This window comes from Leptonychotes weddellii, chromosome 2, assembly GCF_054177405.1.
Source record: "Leptonychotes weddellii isolate Sample4059 chromosome 2, ASM5417740v2, whole genome shotgun sequence".
Taxonomy (NCBI): domain Eukaryota; kingdom Metazoa; phylum Chordata; class Mammalia; order Carnivora; family Phocidae; genus Leptonychotes; species Leptonychotes weddellii.
The window spans coordinates 115,687,658-115,710,493 of record NC_138370.1 but is presented as its reverse complement, the minus strand read 5'-3'; the positions used below and the strand labels follow the sequence as shown (position 1 = coordinate 115,710,493).

At 36.9% G+C, this 22,836-nt stretch overlaps 1 protein-coding gene across 4 annotated transcripts in view; it reads left to right on the top strand.

Moving 5' to 3' along the window:
* Positions 1-22,836, top strand: part of ARHGAP24 (Rho GTPase activating protein 24) — a 434,153-nt gene that overhangs the window by 206,149 nt on the left and 205,168 nt on the right. Inside the window, exon 1 of one of the 4 annotated variants that reach the window (XM_081812191.1) lies at positions 19,606-19,832. The exons of 2 other annotated variants lie outside the window; for them this stretch is intronic. The gene's annotated coding sequence lies outside the window, so the exon portion shown is untranslated. Of the gene's footprint in view, positions 1-19,605; positions 19,862-22,836 lie in introns of those variants that run through there. One more of the 4 variants, XM_006729742.3, reaches the window with a different exon arrangement.

Here is a 22,836-nt window from a genome sequence, read left to right as displayed (position 1 = left end):
AAAAAAAAAAAAAAAAAAAAAAAGAAGCAGAGGACAGCCACAAAAGCAGGCAGCAGAGATGGCCTCTTTCACTCTGGCATTGCAAAGGTTTGAACCTGCCGGATGCTGGCTCTTCTTTTTCTTGGAAGAGCATAATGTTCAGTGACCCATCAAATGAATTTAAGGTGTTTGTAGCGAGAGGAAAGACTGAGTCCATAGTAACGGCTGTATTATGATCAACAGTGCTATTTTGTTTCTTCCCCAGAGTTCCTGTTTATGTCTCAGAGCCTTTATATTGTCTTTGCAAGAACTGAGCCAGTTGGCCAGGGGCCATGGTAAAGTTGCATTGCTAGTGAGTAGAAATACACCCCCTCAGTGGACACATCTTTCATTATTCTGTTTAGCTCAGTTTCCCATTTGAAATGTCATCTGGTTAGGGGTGAATAGAGAACAAAAAGGATGATTTGCTCAAAATAGTGTCAAATACCAAGTTATGGCACAGAGTAATATCAATATCATTATGAAATTTGAGCCTATTTTTAATATAAAAACTATCATAGGCAGTTACATTTATGCATTCATATTTGACTCTGAGCATTTGTATCATGTCCAGAAAATCATGGTACTCTTTCTATGAGAGGGAGAAGGAAAGAACAGAAGGTGGTCGAAAGAAGCATCTGGAAGAGAAAATATGATGCCCTGCTGTCAGCCTTCCACTTTCCTCAACCTTCTCTGTATCAAGCCTGATTTACACTAGCAAATATTATTATTAATAAAGCTATGATTTTTGTAAAGATAACAATGCTAAGTACTTTGCATATTTTACCTGAATTATTACTGCAAACAAATCTGTGGGATAGATTATTATGTCTAGCTTACAAATTAGAAAAGTGAGGGAGCCAAAAGGTTAAAAAAAAAAAAATGCTAAGTGTCATGTAACCCATGACTAAATGAGCTGGGATGGGTCCGCTCTGTCTGACCCCAAAGCATACACTTTACCACTTAGGCTCTACTGTTTCCTTTAGAGCCAGAAGCTCTGCCAACAGCAGGCCCACCAAAGAAGAGAGAAGTGATTCCCTATTACACTTAGGCAAAGAATTCCTAGGTGCCTAAAATAGAGATTGACTTCATATCATTGGTTATTAGTGTCACTGTAAAGATCAGCAAATTCAAAAATGCTTTTTTCCTTTTTTTAAAAAAAGGCAAACCAAGATGACATGGTATAAAACTTGGAGTATTGAAGTTTTTTTTCAAAGCATATGTATAAAATTTAATGACATAATAGCATAAATCTTCCTTTGGATGACTGATTTTACCACTAATATCTAAAATAAAATATTTTGGGGGCACCTGGGTGGCTCAGTCAGCTAAGCGTCTGCCTTTGGTTCAGGTCATGATCCTGGAGTCCCAGGATCAAGCCCCGTGTCAGGCTCCCTGCTCAGCGGGGAGTCTGCTTCTCCCTCTGCTCCTCACCCCACTCATGCTCTCTCTCTCTCTCTCTCTAATAAATAAATAGAATCTTAAAAAAAAATATTTTTGAAGTATCAATTTTGAATCTTGCAGACATTATCAGTATTTTGAATATATATCCACAGCTAGATTCTTTAGAGTTGCAGGAAACAAGTGGAATAATTTGGTGTACTTATAGCTCTGAACAAGTCTGGAATATAGTACTCATTTGTGATAAATCACTGACATTCTGCTATGGGGTCAGGCCATTATTTTCTTATGTTAGGAAAAACACTGCATGCAGCAAACCAGAATTACATCCCATGTAATATTATTTGCAAGAATGATTAACTGTGGTGCTTGGGGCACTTACATAAACAGCTGTTTCTTGTACTTTCCAGGTGATAAAACCTATTAGTTTGGCAACTTACAGAAAAACCATTAAATCCATCCAAGTGCCACAGGAATAACTGAGCCCCTTAAGCAGGGTACACCCACCACCAAGAGGCAGGGGGTGGGAACTGAGGAAGAGGCTTGGATGAGAGGTCAGTATCTAACTACCAACCAACCAAGAAGAATAGAGAGGAGCCAAGAGTCTTTAAGGGGCAGAGGGAGGAACCAAGATTATTTAGTCATTTACTTTTGGTTTGTTTGTTCCTTTATCTCTTTATTTTAAACTGAAAGCATGTGTTAAATATTCTCTTTTGCCCTCCTGAAATACCCCTGATGGGGTGACAGTCTAAATTGGCAGGAGTCTATGGTACATGAATACATTACCGTCTAAGCAATCACAAACTTAAGCTTCCTGACCAGGCATGAGAAACTGAGAGAGTCTTCCACACTAACGGCCTTTACAAAATGCAAAAGCAGCAATAAACCGGATTGATATTTACATTAACATTGTATGTAAAATCCAAAAGTCAGCGTCCTACATTTTTCGTATCAGAGTATATATCACACTTTATTTCCTCAGTGTTTATTTTCTGTCTCTCCTAATAAATTTTAAGATCCATGAGGAAATAGATTTGCAATTTTTTTAAAAGTAGAGACTTCAGCTTCATATGTCATGCAGAACACCATGGAATTGACTGACAACATTGATGGTTTCTTGGAAAATTTATCGACAGTTTTTTTTCTTAAACCACCAAGAGTCTCGATGCCGAATTTTCTTTTTCTCCAGCTTTTCTTTAATTTGTACCTCCTCATACTTTATTTTAGATGCATTTTCATAAAGAGATATGCTGAAGACATCTGCTTTTATAACTACTGCAGGGTGAGGTCTCTTATGAGGCATCATTTTATTGTTATTCTCCCCTGCAATACTCAGTGCATCAAAATGGAGGAGATTCTATGCAGGGATACTTAAACAATCAATGAAACACATTCCCAAGCAATAATAATGTGATGGAGTCACTGCAATTTGATTAGTGACCTTTTCATTCAGTGCAGAGATAACCTTTATTGATATCATTAACCGGGCGAAATGGTGGTGTGATGCAACTCTTTTTAACCATGGAGCTGGGTACTGATTGAGAAGCAAGATCTGAGATTTTATTAGTGTCGAGCTGTTTACTGAAACAAGAGGGACATTTCTCTCCTTTTCTCCAGCTGCCAAAGTAATTGTTTTGTACCAGCAGCTAACAGAGAGGAGAAACCAAGGACATTTTCTTATTTTGTTCTGTTTCTATGAACAAAAAGCTATTTGAAAGAACACTCTCTGAATGCTCACGAAGATGAAGGCATTTGATTTTAGCAATTTTGGTGTGGCAAGAGTCCATCCCCTTTTCTGTTACTGTATTTCTGAAGGATCTCTCGTTATAGAGCTCCTCATTAGTAGTTTCCAGTTATGAAAGCTTTTATTACTTCTACTTGTGTTTGTGTTTAAGTAAACGAGGTACACTGATTTGTTGCCCTGTGAAAGACCTATGTTATCATAGGGAAGACCTAGAGATTTTTGCCTGTTGGCCCAAATAACTGATTATCTTTGAAATGTTTAATCTGTATCTGCTTTCATGCAATACAAATGAAATATTTGTTTAGCCTTTTAAGGAAAGACTCCACATAGGAATCAAACCTTACATTGTATTAATTCCCCAAGCTAATGTTTAAATGAAAGAAGAAGAAGAAGGTAGCAGGAGGGGAAGAATGAAGGGGGGGAAATCGGAGGGGTAGATGAACCATGAGAGACGATGGACTCTGAAAAACAAACTGAGGGTTCTGGAGGGGAGGGGGGTGGAAGGATGGGTTAGCCTGGTGATGGGTATTGAGGAGGGCACATTCTGCATGGAGCACTGGGTGTTATGCACAAACAATGAATCATGGAACACTACATCTAAAACTAATGATGTAAGGTATGGGGATTAACATAAGAATAAAAAAATAAAAATAAAATGCTGAATAAAAAAAAAGTCAATTCTTAAGCTGAATATCTTACACATTCTAGAAAAAGAGGAGTTTAGTGAAAAGTAGCTATTGTTTAAAACTGTGCTTTTCAACTTAATTTGGTGATACTGAATTGAGAATAATTCTGTTTTTGATGTATGAATGGGATTGTGTAGTGAGTGGAGTATTAGAACACGCTTGTGAGTTTGTGAGTGGAATTATAGTTTTTGTTTTGATTGATTTGTGGACTAAGTTCAGAGCATGTAAATGCTATTTATGGATTCAGAATGAGTAATTAATGTTTAGCAAATAAGTACTAGAAAAAATGGGTTAAAAGATTTACTAAGGTACAGGTATAAAAAGATTTTTGGTGGGGAGGAGTCACAAAATTCTTACAGGGAAGTATTTCCATATTTCCTTAGCTCTCTGACCACAATAGTAGTTTAAATAAGGAACTGTGGACACCTGCTTTTTCTTTTTATTAGCAAGCTTCTGGTATATTTGGAAAATATAATTAAGTAAAAAAATTACTATGTATTTGCAGTTTCAGAAGGACAAAAATTTAAAAAATAACTATAGAAGATAGTGGGGATAGGTAGTAAGAATGGATATGGTTGTTCATTATAAAAATTGAGAATCTGTCATGAAAACTTGTCCAAGTTTAGGGTTCAAAGATAGATATCAGCTTTTTCAGATAGAAAATAGACTTTTTTTTTTTTTAAATCAGTGGCCTTTCTCTTAAAAAACATGAAATCTCATGTACAGCATGGTCCTTGGTAATGAAAAGTCGAGAACAGAGCAGAAATAAATTTACACCCAATAGCATGGAGTTGTTTTTGTTTGTTTGTTTGTCACCATAAATTTGCTTTTTGTCTACCCTTATGAATTATGGATTATAGTTTATGCAAACATTAAAGAGGTTGATTTGCTGCACTTTACTGTTGAATCAGATTTCTTGTACTTTGCAATCTGTTTTCAGCCTAACATAACATCAACAATGGTAATGCAAAACCAAAATACTTAAAGCCCTGAAGGGACAATTCTTCAAAATAACATCCCTGTTTCCTAATCCTGGATATTGTGATTCAGCCATCCTTTTATCTATAGAAGAAGAAAGTGGAGAAAGGGGTGGGGGCTGGGAATCAGAGCAGTTAATGGAGACCAAAAAAGGAAAGAGAGAGAGGGAGACAATGGAAGGAAGGAAGGATGGAAGAAAGGAAGGAAGGAAAGAAGGAAGGAAGAGAGAGAGAGAAAGGAAAGAAAGAAGAAAGAAAGAAAGAAAGAAAGAAAAAGAAAAAAGAAAGGAAAGAAGGAAGGAAGGAGGGGAGGAGGAAGGAGGGAAGGAAGAACGAAAGAAAAAGGAAGGGAGGGAGGGAGGAAGGCAGGAAGGAAGGAAAAAAGAAAAGATAGGGAAGGAGAGAATAATAAAAATACTGGAAGACAAGTTTGGAATTTATTGTACTTGCATCAAAGTCTGGGGTGCAATTTTAACACAAGAAAGAATTCTTTACTCCTTGGCCACTGCAGTACCTCTAGGTCCTTAAAATGAATTATTCTTTCAAAATTAATAAGGTGCAGATCCTTGCCACTCAAAGTGTAACCCTCAGAACAGCAGCTCAACTGGGAACTTGTTAGAAAACCAACTTTCCAGGTCCTCACACCCACCCAGAGCCAAATTCAGAATCTGTACTTTGAAGTAGATCTCCATGCGATCCTATGTTTGTTAGAGCCTGTTAGGACAGCAACTATGGCCCTGTGTCTACTGGCAGAATGTGCACTTGTTTCTGTGTAACCAAAGACCACAAACAAAGAAACACAGCGTGTGAAAAACAGAAGAAAAATCTCCCAGGATGAAAGCATAACTAAAAGGACATACAAAATTCTCCACTTAGGCCAAGTGCTTCCCACTAGACAAGAAATCACGAATGTCATTCAGTCGTTCTAAGTGATGAAAAAGCAAAATACACTGAGTCCACTTGCCTTTTTCTGCTCCTCAAATTCAAACAGAGACTTTCTCACAATTTTGATGTTTAACAAGTAGTTTTAAATGGTGTTTAGCCTTCCTTGATCAAGTCTTCAGGTAATAATATTTTAATGTTTTGATTTTGAATGAATTTAAATGTTTCTTCAGGTTACACTGCTTCCAACTGTCCATTTCTGTATAGATATGTGTTTTTTTTAAAAGACTTTATTTATTTATTTGACAGAGAGAGACACAGCGAGAGAGGGAACACAAGTAGGGAGAGTGGGAGAGGGAGAAGCAGGCTCCCGGCCGAGCAGGGAGACCGATGCGGGGCTCGATCCCAGGACCCTGGGATTCTGAGCCAAAGGCAGACGCTTAATGACTGAGCCACCCAGGTGCCCCTAGATATGTGTTTTTAAAGACTTTTTGTGTGTGTGTTTGTTATGTCTGTATTATGTGGCCATGACACACACACACACACAGACACCATTCACACGTGAATGCTTCATCCCCTTTATTACATGCTCTGAGACCACAGCAGAGGGTCTGGCCTTCCTGTGGAAGACAGAGAAAGCTTATCTGTATACACCGAAAGCACTGGGGACTGGAACAGAGCATCTCAACAACAACAATAACTAAACCAACCTGAGTACCTGGGAGGGAGGAAGAAAAATAACAACTGCTCTTTGGCATATAGATCGCCATAGAGGAGCAAGTTATTCAAGGAGAGAGGGAAAAAAAAAATGTTTTCAGATTTCAGCATTATATTTTATTCAGGGCAATAGTAAATTATTTCTAGCTGATATTTTTAGCAAATGCCAAATATGATTACAGGGAGCAAGAGAGTCTCTTCCCAAACTATGACATTCTTGGTAGGAGTTAAATTCTGTTATCATTGTTTTTGTCTAGCAAATACTTCTCTGCTGTGTGAATTGGAGAGCACAGTGCATGTTTGTATATATAATGCTATGCTGCTTGCATTTTTAACATTTGTTTATAATGTAGCTTTGGGAGGTAGCTGTTGAGGAGAAGAATTGCTCTAAACTTGAAAATCTTAAGATACTCTAAGAGTACAGCCAAAGAAATGCACCAGCTCCTGAAGAATTGTCTTTGCTCTGAAGGAAAGATAAACAGTGTTCTTTCAAGGTAGGGAGGGTGTCAAAGCGATTCACCTTCACAGTCTCAGAGAAGAAAGACTGTTTTGCTGTGGCTGCTTTGTTAACTGAGCAAAGGGAAATGAGTTGGCATGACAACCCACAAACATTACACGCTATAGTGAAATCATAACAATAAAAAATAAAATAATTAAAAACAAAAAAGAAAGACGCAAACCAATGAGACTAGCATGACAAATAAAGATGGAAAAAAAAAATCTAACGATAGGATAAAGACAAAGTAGAAATTTAAAGCCCTCTGTAAGTATCCAATGCTATACAAGAAAATGCATTATCTAAAGAAACCATGAATTCCATAGATGAACTCTAAGACAGAATAGTAAACAACACAAAAAAAGTGCTTCTGAGTTGGGGAGGCAAATTGATAACTTAAAAAGACTTTTATAAGTCTAAGTAAGTTAGAATAAATAACTTAGAATCAAGAAAGATAGCAAGAGAACTGTGGATGAGATCACTGGTATGAAGGAAAGAAATACTTGAAATAATTGTGGTGAAAGCAGAGGAGAGACACAGAAATTAGAATAATCAGTGAAAAAATGACAGACAAGAAGGAGATAATAGGGATCCCTGAAGTGCAAAAAACCAATATGTGGACTAGGAAAAATATTTAAAGACATAATGGAAGAAAAAAGTAGAATAAAAGGAGTACCTGAATCTGCAGATTAAATGGGCACATCGAATTGACAGAAAACATAGGATACCTGGGGGCGCCTGGGTGGCTCAGTCAGTTAAGCATCATCCTTCAGCTCAGGTCGTGATCCAGGGGTCCTGGGATCAAGCCCCACATTGGGCTCCCTGCTCAGCAGGGAGCCTACTTCTCCCTCTCCCCCATGCTTGTGCTCTCTCTCTCAAATAAATAAATAAAATCTTAAGACAAACAAACAAACAAACAAAAACATAGGATACCTGATCATATGTTTGTTATCTAGCATCAGGGGAAAAAGGAAAATTTTGCTGGCATGGATGATAAAATCAAGTTACATAGAAGGGAAAACAAAACAAAGCACAAAGGACTATCTCAGACTTCTTCACAGCAATTTTGAGTGCCAGAAGACCCTGGAAGTTGTGAGGATACTAAAGGGATACGAATAAAAATGTATCCAGGCAAGTGGCAGTAGGAGGATATTCTCAATTATACAGTGCCTATGCCTTCTCTAAAAAATTGCTCAAATGTGAACTTAGTGAAACCAAAAATAATCAAAATAAAAAACTCAAGAATAGGAATGTATGATAAAATTCTCACAGTGACATTGTATTAATTTAACTATAGGACTAAAATTAAACAGCTGGTAAAGATAGGGTTATAGAACAGAAAGCAGATATAACTTTATTTTTTTTAAAAATTTTATTTATTTATTTGACAGAGAGAGACAGCAAGAGAGGCAATACAAGCAGGGGGAGTGGGAGAGGGAGAAGTAGGCTCCCAGCCGAGCAGGGAGCCCGATATGGGGCTCGAACCCCGGACCCTGGGATCATGATCTGAGCCAAAGGCAGATGCTTACCAACTGAGCCACCCAGGCACCCCCAGATATAACTTTATTCTTATTATTTTGTGAGTATTAATATATAATAAAAATGTAAGAGAAGATGAGAGGGGAAATGGGGAGGAAGTATAAATGAGAATCTCCCATATTTTTTCTTTTTTTATTATGTTATGTTAATCACCATACATTACATCATTAGTTTTTGATGTAGTATTCCATGATTCATTGTTTGCATATAACACCCAGTGCTCCATTCAGTACGTGAGAATCTCCCATATTTTTAAACTTGAGAATCCAATCACATTGTAAAGGCTCCAAACATAAGATCAAAAAAAAATAAAAGTCTGTGTGTGTGTGTGTGTACACATATATTTAAAAAATATTTTTTTTCTAGCTCTGTCTGGTAAGGGGGTCTGGAAGCAGTGGCATGAATATTCAGCACTTGGTTTCTAAATGCTATTCTCCATTACAATAAATCAAGGTGGAAAGTGATTTAAGTCTGAGATAAGGAAAGTATAGTGAAGCCTGACACTGCATGTTGCACCAGAAATAAGGCAGTGTTCAAAGAATGATGGTGACATAGCAAAAGGACAGAGGAGCCAGCGTGAAAGGTTCTCATTGGCCAAATTTGAAATAACTTGACTATTAGAGTACATAATAAATAATCGACCAATTTAATAAACCATTTTAATAAATTAAAGTCCATAGATTACTTATTAACCTAAATAAATAAATGGGTGTGATAAGAAAGCTCTTTCTTACAAAAGAATGCCAACTAATAAATATAGAAGGAATGAAAGAGTTAGAATGTTGCATGGATGCTAACACTACTGGATGAGAGTATGATAAAAAAATGGATCAGAGTTAACATTATTAATATCAGGGCAATCTGACATCATAATCCTCCAGATATAATGCAGTGAGAAGGACACAACATCACTTCTTTGGCATTTCTGTTAAAAATGCATAACTCATATCTAGTCATGAGGAAATATTAGGCATATCCAAACCAAGAGACAGTCTAAAAATAATCTATTTGTATCTTTAAAAAAGTTCAAGATCCATAAAGACAAAGAAATGTTGAGGAAATGTTCCAGGTTAAAGGAGAATATAGAAAAATGGCACTAAATGCAAGGTGTGACTATAGATTCAATCCTGAAATGGAGAAATAATAGCTATAAAGGACATTAGTGGGGCAACTTATAAATGTGAATATGGACTGTGGGTTGGTTAGATGAATAATATTGTATCAATGTTAAATTTCATTTTTGAGAATTACACTGAAGCTATGTAAGAAAATATCCTTGCTCTTGCGAAGTAAGCACTATGTGATGATAAAGGTGTACATTGTCTCCAACTTATTCTCAGTGATTCAGAAAAAAATAATGTGCATGTATATAGATTGATAGATGGAGATTGGTAAATCTAGGCAGGGGGCATATGGGTTTTGTTTGTGGTACTCTTATAATCTTTCTGTAAGTTTGAAATCATGCCAAAATACAAAGTTACAAAAACATAATGATGCCTCATGCCTTTATTATAGCCCTTCCAGCTTTACACAATTATTTCTGTTTGTGTATCCATCTAATTAAAAATGGGCCTCTCCAATGTTTTTCACTGAACAGCATGTCCTAATGTATGTATGTTTCATTCATATATTTATAAACTATACACACACACTAGGCCTAACATTTCACTGAAGAACACAGATCTCAGTCTTTGTTCATCTTTTCTAACTACACTCTCTCTTCTGGCAATCTAATCTGTTCTTATATCTTTAAATTTCATCTACTTGCCAATAACCAATGAAGTTTAGAGAGTAGAAGCACTCTAACATTCCACAATGAATTCCAGTGACGCCTCTCCCTTACAGGGAGATAGTGAAGTACAGTCTCTCATGGGAAGATAGTATGAAAATAGATGATGATAGATTCATTGTGAAGAAAAAAATCAGAGTTGGAATTCATTACAAGACCAAGGAATTATCCAGTGTAGTTTCCAGGCTGAATAAGAATATATTGACTAAAATTTCTAAGAAAAATCAAATGATTTTTCTGGATAAACTAAAACTGCCCATAATTATCTTACCAGTTCAATAGGTGCTAGCTAAAGGCTGGCCTGTGGTAATGGGTTTGTTTGTTTCCCAGAAAGGCTATGAGAATAATATACTGGCATCTCTTAATCTCAGACACTGTACATTCAACAAGCCAACTGACATTATACCCAATAAAGTGCTGATTAAAATGATGAAGGAGATACTGCAGAGACCAATTTATGATGAAGGAGGGGATCTATTCAAGTCAGACTTTTTATGGCTTAGTCGTCATAAAGCAATGATGAAAAATACAGTATTCAAGTTTGAAACAGATACATTCTCATGCAGAAGCGATGATTACAAGACATTCAAAGAAGCAATTCTTGACACAGGGTACAAAGAGGAATGGGTACTAGGAATGTCAATTCTTAGTGGTTATTTCCTGGCAGCTTCTCCCACATTGGTGAGATTATGGTGTTTGGTGTGATTCATCCATTCATTCAGATCAATAAACATTTATTAGGTACTCATCTTGCTAAGCATCTTGACTGCCAGTAAGATATTGCACTTATTTTTTTTAGCCACCTGATAAATTGTACAGATAAATCCAAGTGCTTAAGAATGGAAGAGAGAGAATTTATGATGGGAAAAGAAGACACATGTATTATTATACTTGCTTTCTTGTCTAAAGATGAACAAATTTAACTGTGCCAAATATTAGAGTAAAGGAAGATAATGTTTACTTTTTCAAGACCAGATTTGTGGATATGCATGTGTATGTATGTGCGTAAATATACATGTATGTGAAAAGAGAGATAATCTGAATGGATGCAGAGTGAATTGTTGATAATGGTTAATACTTAAGAATAGTATTGGAGGGTGCCTGGGTGGCTCAGTTGGTTAAGCGACTGCCTTTGGCTCAGGTCATGATCCTGGAGTCCTGGGATAGAGTCCCGCATCGGGCTCCCTGCTCAGCAGGGAGTCTACTTCTCCCTCTGACCCTCCCCCCTCTCATGTGCTCTCTCTCTCTCTCAAATAAATAAATAAAATCTTAAAAAAAAAAAAAAAAGAATAGTGTTGGAGGGGTGCCTGGGTGGCTCAGTCAGTTAAGCGTCTGCCTTCGGCTCAGGTCATGATCCCAGGGTCCTGGGATGGAGCCCCACGTCGGGCTCCCTGCTCAGCAGGAGTCTGCTTCTCTCTCTCCCTCTGCTTGTGGCTCCCCCTGCTTATGTGCTCTCTCTCTGTGTCAAATAAATAAATAAAATCTTAAAAAAAAAATAGTATTGGAGAAGATTGAGTGAGTGGCTAAGAATCTTAAATTTTACATTACATACTTTTTTTATTGCATGTAGGCTTTTTTATAAAGAAGCATATTACTTTCTGCACTGAAAAATAATCAAAATAATATGAGGAAAGAAGTCTGGCTTCCTTATATTTGGTTGCATTAAAGTTTGAGGTCCAACAGCAGAGGATTGATGGGCAATTTGTTTTCATTATTTTCTGAACCACGCTTGTGTATCTAGGGACTTGCCAAAGATTATAGACCAGGGAGGTGCCTCCTTTATTCATTTCCAACAGTCTTACATAGTAAATTTGGATTCATTCTTTCCTCGTGAAAAATGACCATCACTTTACACTTCCAGAAGAAATCCTTTTTTGTATAAACTCAGAAAGCTTGCTCCTTTGTTGTTTTGAGAGCCCAAATAAGCTGAATATTTAAAAATTATTAAGCACCATGTGGTTCGGCATTTTATATCTGATGACTTTTCTCCTAAGAAAATTTTAATAGTCCTCCTATTATACACTAAAAAAATGAAACGTCTCCCCACTGCCTATTTTATATTCTTGGCAGTCTTAAAAAATTATTATTGTTACCATTACAATTGTTTCATCAATAACTGGCTGTTTTAATTTCTTTATGATGCAACAGATATCTTCACAGACATCACAGATAAACATTAAGAAATTTAAAACATATGGGAGATAATTATCTCAGAGAATAGTCGAATTTCATATCTGAAAGATCTTCCAAGGTAATCTTCCTAAATCCTCTCATTTTATATGGGAGAAACACAAGCCTCAGTGAAGTCAAGTGTTTTGCCCAAGGTCACACAGCTAGTTGCTGACAGAACCAAGGTTGGAATCCTAACTAATTTTGGCTGATATCTCCTCTCTCTCCCTGGGCATGTTTGCTTCCCACACTATGCCCATCCTTCCCTTTGTCTAGCCTAGGAAGGACTCTTGCCATGTAAGGAAGGATGTCCTCAACTCTGGAAAGAATTCAGGAGTGGGGTGGGAGAGTGGACTGAGATTTGATTCAGTTTGGTGTTTATTAGTATTGACTCACTGATGGTTAATACATTGAAAAATAAAGTCTGTGCTTATTTTTAAATAACCAAAATAGCTAGGAGCACCCATCTATACCAACATATTTATATTTTATGGAAAATATTTATATGAATACATTATATAGGAGACCAAACACTGTATACCTGTTATCTGTGACTATTTTACAATGAAGGGTCATTTTTCATCTTTATGTATCATTTTCTAATAAAATAAACTATGGAACTAAATTAATTAATATACCTCAAATGGTTCAGTTGATTTGGCCTTTGTATATCTATTAAACACCTTGTCCAAGTTGTGTAAGAATTCTTGACTTTTCTTGTCTTGCCTCACTTTAGGGGCCAGTTACTCTAAAACCTATGACCTCATTCTTGATACTACCACCTCCTGAAGGTCAGGTTTAATGTCAACCTCTAGGTAAGGTGATGTACATCCATGTTTGCCTATAAGAGTCCTGGTTTTTATCTGCTACCCTGTTGTAATTGATAATAGTGTCTCCTTTTACTCTCAAAAGTCAAGTTTTGGATACTAAATTGTATGGTTATCCTACCCATAGTGAATGTAAAATATGCTAGAGAAGGAACTTTTCTCCTCCAACTTTAAGGCAAATTTCAGAATTTTCTCCTGCCTGAGCTATGTCTCCCCTTCCTATTTTCAGTGTCTTAAGAATTGTACCTCCTCCCTTCCAAGATTCATTGAAACTGATTTATCTTTCAAACACCATTCTACTCAAAACTCAATATTTGACTTGATTGAACTAGAGTATCTGCCAAGTCCACTTTCATTTTGGTTTAACTGGCCGTCCTAGTATAGAGTGTGAATAAATCTTCCAGGCTTAAAAATATTAAATTATCAAGAGAAATTTGATGAAGGATTTATGCTTTGCAGGGTAGCTAAACGTGTTGTTCCATAGAAACAACACAAATCCAATTGTTTGTGTGTTGGATCTCAAATTAGAACATGCTCATCCCTGGAAAACCTGAACAGTCTTGCCTAAGGAATCTTTTAAGATACTGCCAAATTATTATTCCAAACAACTTCTTTAAGTCTAAGTTTAAGAAGTGTCCAAAATGTATGATCTCCTCAAAGGGCCGGGCAATTTAGTGTAGAGAATATGGGTTTTGTAGTCAGATGGACATGAGTTCAAACGTTGCTATCACTCTTTCAAGTTTGATCCTTCCATTCCCTCATCTGTGAATGGGGAGAACTTACTTATACAAAGAGAACGTACTACATTTCCAGGCAGTTCTAATACTGGTTACATTTTTCTGTAATGATTTTATAGAGGTTTTGGAAGTGATTTTGGCTTACTCACATCTTCCTACCTGTGAGAAAATGTAAATATCTTTTGGTGCCTCTCTTTGGGGTCTCTCTGTCCCTACTGCCTAATTTCAGACCATCACAATGTCTTATTTGAATAAAGAAACAACCTCCTAAGTAGTCTAGTCCTTCAGACCACCTGTCCCTAAATTCTTTCTCCACTTAGCATTCTTAAAACAAAGTATCCCCTGTTTAAAATTTTTCAGTAGCTCCCCTATTGCCTTCAGGATAAAAAACAAATTCCTAAGCCCTTTGCCTATATTTCCTTCTGCATATTTCATCTATTAGTCTATGTCTTTCATTCTACGTTCCAGCTCTATAGAAATTCTTGAAGTGACCCAACTGTGCCCTATCTCCTGCCTGGAATGTTAATCCTCTCCCTCTCCTGCATTCAGAATGTGCCTTGTGCCTTGGTTTCATCTTCTCAAAAAAGCCTTCTTTGCTCACTTCCCATCTTGATTCCATGCTGCTTTCATGTGCTCTCTGGTAATGTTGTGCTGATCTCCCCAATAGTCTGTAAATTTCTCTCACTTCCAAAGGGTAAGCCTCCTGACATCAGATTTTATCTTTTTCTTTATACCCAAACACAGCACATTATTTGGACTCAATAAATCTGGCTTTCAGTAGATTGAAGGAAAGAAAGAAAGGAAGAAAAGAGGGGAGGAAAGAAGAAATTTTACCTTATTTTCCTGGAGAAATTTGTATTCTGGATAAAGAAATCCTATCCCCTGAGATAACAAGGAATAATTACACAAACCTCATTACCTGGCATGGACCCTTGTCCATAGAAGACAATCATTAAATATTTGTAGCTTTGATTCACTGACTCACTAAATGCCATGTATGTACTTAGATTAACATGCAATCAGTACCAAAGTAAAAGGGCACTTCTTTCAAAAATGATTTTAAATGATGTTATTTGCTATCAGACTGCAGTAGTGTTCAGACAAGAGATTTCCTCTACCTTGGTGTATCGGTGGGCCAGGGGTGGGGGCAACTGCCATGGTATTTGGGGGAAGTCATTTTTTTTAAACAAGGATCCACACTCTCTCTGCCCGCCATCACACCAGCCACCTTTCTGATATGGTGGGACCCGAGGTCTGCTAAGCCAGTCACATTATCCCACAGTGTGTCTGAACCACAGGACCCAGAGAGGCTGACTCATGAGAACAGGTAATTAGGAAGCAGTAGGACATGAGATAGGAGAGGAAATCTAATTTACAGCTTGCTGGAGAGCTCTGAGTCAGCGTGGAGGAGAACTGAGATGGAAGATTAAATTATCTGTGAGCTTACTTCTCTAAAATTATTTAGTCTGTCCCTTTTTTCATTTAGAAAACATATGCTGTGAATGCAAGGATTTAGCTCCTGCTTCTGAAGAATTGGCAGCTGAGAGCAGTTTCTTGAAACCACCTGGAAAGGATAGAATTAGCTTTAGGATATCTGCTCTTCCAATAAGGGCCACGACTATCGAGTTCAGGAAACGGAGATGTCCGGAAGCTCTTAGGACCTCCTAGCAGCTCAAGGGTTATATGCTGCCCTTTGTGCTAACCAAATTCAAGGGTTTCAAGGCACCATGTATAGATGCAGCCTCCTAGAGCCCAGCAGGGGCTCTTTCCTTATTTCCTGCGATGCCTAGCTGCTTGAGCCACAGGGAGACTTGCAGAGTTCAGTCAATTGCAGAAGTAGATTAGTCTTTGCTTTCATGCTTGTGGACTTCTGCTGGATGTTTGTTGACTGAAGAGTAGTAACCTAGGCAACAAATATAATTAATTCATTCAAGAAATATTGGTCAAATACATATTCTACAGTAGATGCTGTTCTAAATACTAGAGATAATGTCGTTTAAAAAGCCTAAATATTGTTTCCGATCTTATTTATAACTTCCAACACATTTCTGATTTATAATACTCATTCTAGAGGAAACACAGTAAACATACTTAAACTGACTAATTAAATGAATGAATAAATACAAAAAGAACCCAAGATAATTTCAGATAGTGGTAAGTGCTATGAAGAACAATTAAAATAGAAAAATGGGGCAGAGAGAGTGTGTATGTAAGGGGCGGGGGAGTTGATCTGCTAGAGTAGTCAGGAGATCTTTTTTCTGGGGAGGTAACATTTGAAATGAGTCTTGCGTTCTGATTAAGTGGTAGTTCTGCAAAGATGTGTGGGGAAAACATCCTAGACAGATGGAAAAGCAGGTTAGGAAGTCGGAAAGATAAACGGGTGAAATTATGTGAGGCCTCAGAAACCAGTGTTAGGCATTTGGATTTATACTGCAAGCAGTGGGAAACCATTGCAGGGATGAAGCAGGGGAATGATGGGAAACTAGTAGAGGCCATGAAATGGGATAATGGGAAACCACTGGAAGGTGTGAGGCAGAGGAATTATGGGAAACTATCAGCCAGTATAACGAGGGGAATAATTATCCTGGCTGTTGTGAGGAGAATGGCTTTTGAGAGGAGACGGGCAACAAAGTAAGCGTGAGCTTGAATTGAAGAGAGTTGATGCTTGAGATTTTTATGTGCATGGTTCCCTGGGACTATTAAAAATGTCCATGTATGATGTCTCCTCCCAAGCACAGAATATTATAATCCAGTAGCTGTTCATGCAGTCACTTCCCTTCGCTGCTATGACAAAATTGCTCTCTGGGATTCTTTCGTAAAAGCCTTCCTCTAGTGTTACTCTAAACCTGAAAACTGAGAGGAGATCAAGCGTTAAGAGAACTCTGACTGTCTTGCCTGTGTTAATACAGTCTGCCCTGTATTTCACCTCTGCTGTAAGTACCTCTCCCATCAGTGAAATTCAACTCCACGCATCCAGGCTTCATAACACAGTGACTAGTCCCCACTAAACTATGCTAGGATTCTAAGATCCAGAGCATGCCCAGAGTAGGGCAACCTGGAGTATGTCCAAGGGACCTAAATATAGAGGGACAGTTTTTTTTAATGGTTGTATGTCACTGTTATTTTAGATTGTGTTCCAATTCACATATTGACAGCACATACTTCCCTTCCAATGGGGAGAAACAAGCCATGTCATGAATTACAAAGTACGTTCGAGGACCATTTCCTGTTGCTGTCACTGGTCACCAAAATTGCTAGTTCCCTCTTTGCTTAACCTATTTTGAGAGACTTTGGTTCTTGCATTTAATACCTATAATCTATTGTCTGTGGCTCAGCCCACTTCTGTTCCAAACAACCTGCTTGTATGTGACTTTTCTTTACACCTTCCTTCCTGAGTCCAGTCCACAACCCTGAATCACCCTGACTCATGCCATCTAAATCTCTGTCTCTCCTCACAGCCTACCTCTCTTTCAAGGCTTACTCAGATTTCCTTCCTGTTCCTTCTAATAGACAAAAGGCAAAATGTTCAAATTAAAAGTAAAGTTTAAGAAGTAAAAGAAAAATGGGGAATACTTTTAGTAAACCCAAGTCGAATGTATCAGAGTGTCAGACTCTAATCATACTTGACCTATTAATGTTACATATAAATGTAGATGTTGATGTCTTTGGGATTTACCTTTGCACAGAGCTCAGTTAGACAAAATTAATTGAGAATGGAAGGGGATTCAGATCCTGCCATTGTGTCAAAAAGTATAAAGTATGGTTTACAAGATTTCTTTCTCAATTTTATGTATTTTGAATCAGTTGCTTATTTGTCATGGTTAGAAAATTGATACAGAACCTATTAATTACTCAACATTTTGGAAAATATGTTTCAAAAAATAAATTATCACTTAAAAATATACTTCTATAATTATTTAGTCACATTGTACTGTTTTCTTCCAAAGATCAGGGCAAGGGTAGATACAATATCATTTTATTTTATTTTATTTTTTATTTTTATTTTTTAAATTATGTCCAATTAGCCAACAATATCATTTTAAAAGTAGATGGGCAATGTCAAAACCAAACTGAATTTCTGACTAAAGAATGTATGGCAATTTGAAAATGGGTTTTGAAGGGTCTGAGCATTTGCTAATTGTGTCTTTAAATTGTAGCTTGTAATGTAGATTTGCCTTTAGTAGTTTAGGGAGTCAAATCAAATAGAAAGATTAATAGTGCCCAGAGCAATTTCAATGTGGGCCATTTCATATTTTGACTTACCTGACCCTAGGATGGATGTTGTTGAGAGTGGGCAACTCAATGGAGAGAATGTAAATAAATATTGGGCACATGCTTATAATGTGAGAATGGATAAAAAGATAGTTATAGAAAATTGACCTTACTTCTTAAGTAAGCCCTTTGATTATATTTGACAACTATGCACTTATCTAACTATGTTTGTTACTATATTCCACAGGGAAGGATGGGATAGGTTTATAAATGTTCAATTAATATTTGTTAAATAAGTGCATGAATGAATGAATGAATGAATACATTTTAGAAAGGAAAATTTTTAAAAATACAATAAGAATATCACTCCTTCAGTCAGAGAAAAATAATTTCTTTATATATAAGTAGGAAATTTTACATGAAAGACACCAAATAAAAATTATTGTGCTGCTTTTATTTAACAAAAATATGTAATCAATAATAACAAGAATAAATTTGCATGTATGGTAAAAAAAATCTCGACAAATTGGAAATAGGGATCTGTGATAATAGTAATGTGTTTCTAGTTCAATATCATTGATACTGGGTAGAAATATGAGGGGCGCCTGTGTGGCTCAGTCAGTTAAGTGTCTGTCTTCGGCTCAGGTCATGATCCCAGGGTCCTGGGATGGAGCCCTGCATCGGACTCCTGCTCAGCATGGAGTCTGTTTCTCCCTCTCCCTCTGCCTATCCTCTGGCTTGTGCTCTCTCTTTGTCACTCTCTCTCAAATAAATAAATAAATAAAATCTTTAAAAAAAGAAATATTAAAGATTAACACCTGTCATAGCACCATCCCTAATAGTCCTCTAAAAGGACTAAGGGATGTCAGCGTCCTGAAACATAAAAATACTATGGAAAATCAACAAAGGTTAAGATTATTTCCTAAATATACAAGAAATTGGGCATTATAGAGAAACTTTCAGTATTAAGGATTTCAAAGTGGAGTAAAATGTTTTCTCTGAGAACAGATGGTTCTCATATTGTAATTGTGTTACTGTTCTCTGCCAACTCCTGTGGGTATTATACAAGGATACATGGGGAAAAGGTAAACTATTTCCCTTTGGGTACACTACAGTAGTAGAAAGAGCATTGAATTGGCAGTTCTGAAACCTGGTAAATATTCTTAGCTGCGGAATTAATTAGCTATGTGAATGGCCTTGTACAAATCATATTTTCTCTGGGCATCAGTTTCCTCATCTATAAAATGAGGGCGTTGGGCTAAATTATATTTAAGGTCCTGGTATGCTTTCTGTGGTTCTTTTTTTTGTCTTTTTCCAAATGCTCAACTACTACATTATTTAAGGTATATTTCCTGGTTCCTTTTTTTTTTTTTTCCTCCCCTCTGTCTCTTTCTTCAATATATGGGATAGGAGGACACTGACTAAGTCTGAGGGGCGGGAGGAGGAAGAAACTTAGCTACAGGAAAGGTTTATATCCCTCTCTACAAGAAAACTTAAATATAGCTACTACAGCTTTGAAAGGAATGGTTTATGTCCAAACAGCATTTTCCAGACAAGCTCTGTACTTTTTTGCCAACAGAATTAACTTTAAACTGAACGCAGTAGACAGTTAAACAAGAGTCGGCACTGGAAACAGCTGTGAGTAGACAAGACCAGTTACTTATAAGGTACTGTTTTTTACTCATTGAAATCTCCTTCAGGGTTTATTTGCTTCGGGCACAGGGCACAAATATTCCGTGGTCATTTGACCTTTCCCCCCACCTCGCCTCTATTCTGAGAGAAAACATACTCTTTAAAATACCTTAGCTTCTTCGCTGTATTGTTTTGTGGCTGTTGATATTTAAAGCTACTAGGATTGGGTTTTGTTTTGTTTTGTTTTGTTTTCAGGAACCTGATGGTCGTTGTTGTTATTTTATTTTGAAGCTTTGTCCTTTTTCGTATCTTGTCATGGATGGTTTTATGTTTTGTTGTTCATGTCGCATAAAGAAAGATATGCTTTAATATTACGGAATGTGCAGAATGCTCTTGATTGAGGGGGAGGGATAGGCTAATTCATCTTCGACTGGAAATATAGAGCCAGGATAGAGCCAATCAGACAGGAGGACCAAGACCTAGCAGCTCCAAGCACTTTAAACGGACTCAGGAAAGACTCACTGACCTCATCACAGCTTGGTGGATCTGACCTGGAAAACACACAATTTTGAATCAGGATTTTACCTTTAATCTACTTCTATGGTTAATTGTTCATTTTAACCACTCCTTCCCTTCATTTCCACTTATTTAAAAAAAATTCTGGCAAGCCTTTTTTTGTTTTTAATTTTCCTATGAAGTTTATCTTCGTTAAGCTCATCCATCTTAAATGGACAACATTTCCAAGATCTCAAATCACTAAGCTATGGAAGCCTCAGAGCAGAAGAGAAATAGCCCAAAAGGGTAGTGAGGTGGACACTATCATCTAAAATGTCACTCTTTCCCTGGAGGCCTGACTAGTTAATAGATAATTACTGCTGCTGGTCAATAAACAAGGAATGAGACAATTAAGGAGCTCCACATTTGTGGACTTTCCAAAAAGTGAACTTACAAGTTTACCACGGAAAACCCCAGAAGTCTTAGAAAGAATGTAGCCATTTTTGGATTGTTAACTTTCTGAAATCCAGTATATATTTTGAGATCTCTCTGAAGGGAACTAAATTCAATTTAACTTTCTCTTAATTACCCAGACTTCTCATCATGGATATACATTGTAAATATTATTGTAGATACATTGTAGATATAGATATTATTCTATAATGTAATGATACATTAGGGGCCTATTTTGTGGTATGTAAGGCTGTTACATCTTATATCAAAAGGTCACATAATCACTATGCTTTTTTAAATTGTATTATATTTATAGGACTTTTTTTCCTCCTGTGTTCAGCATCCATATGGAAGTGTGACTTCTTATGGGTGCGGACAGTTTGCATTCTTCTAACAACTCCCTTCAACCTCAACCACGTCTTTATAATTATTATTTCTTTTGTGCTGTGCACAAGAAAACTAGAAAAAAAAAGTTTATAAAAAAATTATGGAAGGAATGAAAAGCAGTAACTTTATCTGAGGGTCCAAGAGATTCTCTTATGAGGAAAGTGCACGTGCCAAAGTGCATAGACCCAGTGACATCTATTTTAGGTGCTCAGGGGACTTTTGGTTTGCATCCAAGTTCTTAGTTGTGTTCTGTAGGAGAATTTGCCGTGGAAGGGACTCTGGGATAATGAAGGCATTACTACATCAGATACAGAGAGTGTTGTTTGTTCTCCTTTTTATAAAGTTCCTGGAGGTATGTGTCAAGGAATCAGTGACTAACTACATCTCAAGGGGCAGACTTAATATTAATCAAGTACTAAGTATTTTATTTTAGTTCCATTTACACATACGCTATTCACATGCATGCAGGGTGGGACACAGCATCCTAATGCTTTGTAGGAAAGAGTTAGGGAAGAGGAAAAAATACTCATCTTCTAGTCCATGCAGTTCTTCTGTGTGGAGATTATGCTTTAAGGAAAAAAGATATATTTTTCAATTGTCTCAATAATATCTTGATTTCTTTAATTCTATCCTCACTTACTCGCAATTTCTTTTAAGTTGAAAATACTATGAAGCCCTGAATTTTGTAGCAGAATATGTTTTCTTACCTTTCAGTATTTTTTATGTTGTGCACTGCAGAGCAAAAGGAATCACTGGTTTCTTAGTGGTCTTGATAATTAATCCCACTTTACCTGTGAAAAAAATTAAAACTGAATATATTAGACAAATACATGAAGCGATAAACTGAGTCCAGGGCAATTCTAAATTCCAACTTTAAGTAGTCCATTGCTAATGACTTGACCATACAGCTTTATTTAGAATTATGTGTGAGGACTTTTGTCTTAGAGGCCTATTTTGCTCATGTCATTTTTTAAATACAAGTTTCATCTAGTCACTCTAGAAATTGTTACTGGGTGTTAAAGTATCTTGTGGTGTAAATGACAAACCATGTTTGAAACCATGAGTTCAGGGACTGCCTTTGTCTGCAACATTGAATTTAGGGTCCACATAAGTTTAGAAGCATCGTCTAAAAGCTAGAGATTTTGCTTATTTTTGTTCCCTCATTCTTTCAGTTAAATGGCATGGGTTATTTTAAATAAAATGTTATTCCAATTGAAACATAACTCTTTAAAATTGAATATGCTATTTTAAGTCAATACAATAAAGCTTTTTTTTTTTTATACTTGATTGAGTCTTTCAGTTTAATCAAAATGTAATTTTCACAGGCTTACCTAATTAGGAAATCTGACGTATGAAAGGATATGTATTTGACAAGGAGAACTATATTATCACAAGACCTAAACTTAAAATTCCTGAAAACTCAGTGCTTTGATGAATATACACTTATGAAGACTTCCATTTAGAAAGTGCTTTTTACTGGGTGCCTGGGTGGCTCAGTCGTTAAGCGTCTGCCTTCGGCTCAGGTCATGATCCCAGGGTCCTGGGATCGAGTCCCACATCGGGCTCCCTCCTCGAGGGGAAGCCTGCTTCTCCCTCTCCCACTCCCGCTGCTTGTGTTCCTGCTCTCGCTATCTCTGTCTCTGTCAAATAAATAAATAAAATCTTTAAAAAAAAA